Genomic DNA, 1,846 nt, shown 5'->3' with positions numbered 1-1,846 from the left:
CCCCTTTATAGATTATGCCCAGCCCATAGAGTTAATAAAAATGGCCCATTTGCCCAAAAGGTCATATTGGGCTACTCATACTTCCGGGCGGGCGTTTTGCTTGTTCATTTTTATTAGATTGGTAAACTACTGTCAGATAATTAAAATAACATGACAATAAAAATTAAAATTAATTTTTATTTTTTTTTACAAATACTAATTTAATATTAATTTTATTATTACATTATTAAATTGTATAACAGCCAGGATATCAGTGGAAGAATTCAACAATAAAGGAATTGGCCCAAAAAGGGTTGCTTTCCTCTCGCATTCAATCTCAATCACAAACTGCAATTTTTTTTTTTAAAAAAAAAAAAAAAAATTATGGTCCAATAAATGATTAAATTCAAGCACCCACCATCTCTCTCCTTAACAATGACAACATTGACTAGCTTTAAATGCTTTTTATTCTGACTAGGAAAGTGACATTAGCTTTCAATAGATTATTTAATCACATCATGATATTTCGTGCATGACTATATTTATATAATTTTTTGTTTTTTATTGAAAAAAAAACAGATTGGTCAGAGTTTATTGCATGTGGGTTTTTGGGTCATGTTTGAATAGTCGACTTTCGATTTAAAATGTTGTCCTTTATTTAATTATATGAAGGTATTTATTTTTGGTTAACGAGTATGGACCATCTTAACTTCCACCTCCGATTGAGAAGTTAGAAGTTTCCTCTTGTTTTTAACTAGCTAGATATAAGACACGTGTCTATGAATTTTGCAACATTTATACGAGTCAATTAATATCAACCTAACATTAGGTATACTTTAGGACATTAGATTTAAATCATTTTACGGTAAAACAAACGGAGTATAAGAATCTTTATGTATGATTAGTGTAAATTATTTTAGTTTTTATTAATGTTTTGGTAAGATTGGATCAAGCTAGCTATTGTTCCATCGAATTTAAAGGAGCACTTGAAGTTTTTATTGTCTAAGCCGTTTATGTGCGGCTCTCAGCGACTATGGGTTACTATAATCATATTCAAATAGAATAGTAACAAATAATTAAACTCCCCACATGCCTTTTTTTTATTAAAAAGAGGGAGAAAAAAAAAGGGGGCATAAAACGACATGCCTAATCAAACTTCTTTTGCTTTTCTGAACAAAATTCACCATTGACCATTTTTCAAACATGGGAAATGTTCATATTCAAATGTTATTAAAAGAAAAGAACATGGTCCAAGATGAAGAAAGTTGGACAACGAACAACTATAGACTATTGCAGTAGTTTCTTTCTTTCTTTCTTTGGCAAAACAATAATTAATAATAATATTCTGAATGGTTGATAAAACCAATCTCAAAGCTAAGAAAAGGAAAAAAAAAAGGATGCATGAAGGACTTTAGGCAGATTTGCACTCTCAGAGTAAGAATCTTTTGGCAAGTGATGAAGAAGGGTTGTACAAGACTTATTTTACTTGAATCCAATTTAATCGGGACATATTTGAATTTCAAGGCATGGATCTAGCTACAAAGTTGTTAGAAAAATAATACACAACACAATAAAATATTCAACACCTCTCTTGCACTGAAATCGAACTACCCAAGTCGTTTCACGTGTTTGACTTTTTTTTTTTTTTTTAAATTTTTAATTTTTAATTTTATTTTTTTCACTTCATCATTTGAATATTTATAAAGAAATGAAAATGATAAAGGCACAACTTAAACCTAATTTTGACCCAACTTTTCTCTTAAGTTTATAATAAAAAAATAAAAAAAATAAAAAACTGCATGTGGACGAGAGAGAGCCTTAAACTAGAGAGAGAAAATTTTGGTCTAGAAGTTGAGCCAAAGTTAGA

This window comes from Corylus avellana, chromosome ca7 (assembly GCF_901000735.1).
Source record: "Corylus avellana chromosome ca7, CavTom2PMs-1.0".
Classification (NCBI taxonomy): domain Eukaryota; kingdom Viridiplantae; phylum Streptophyta; class Magnoliopsida; order Fagales; family Betulaceae; genus Corylus; species Corylus avellana.
The sequence above is the reverse complement of the archived record's forward strand: the minus strand, read 5'-3'. Positions refer to the sequence as shown.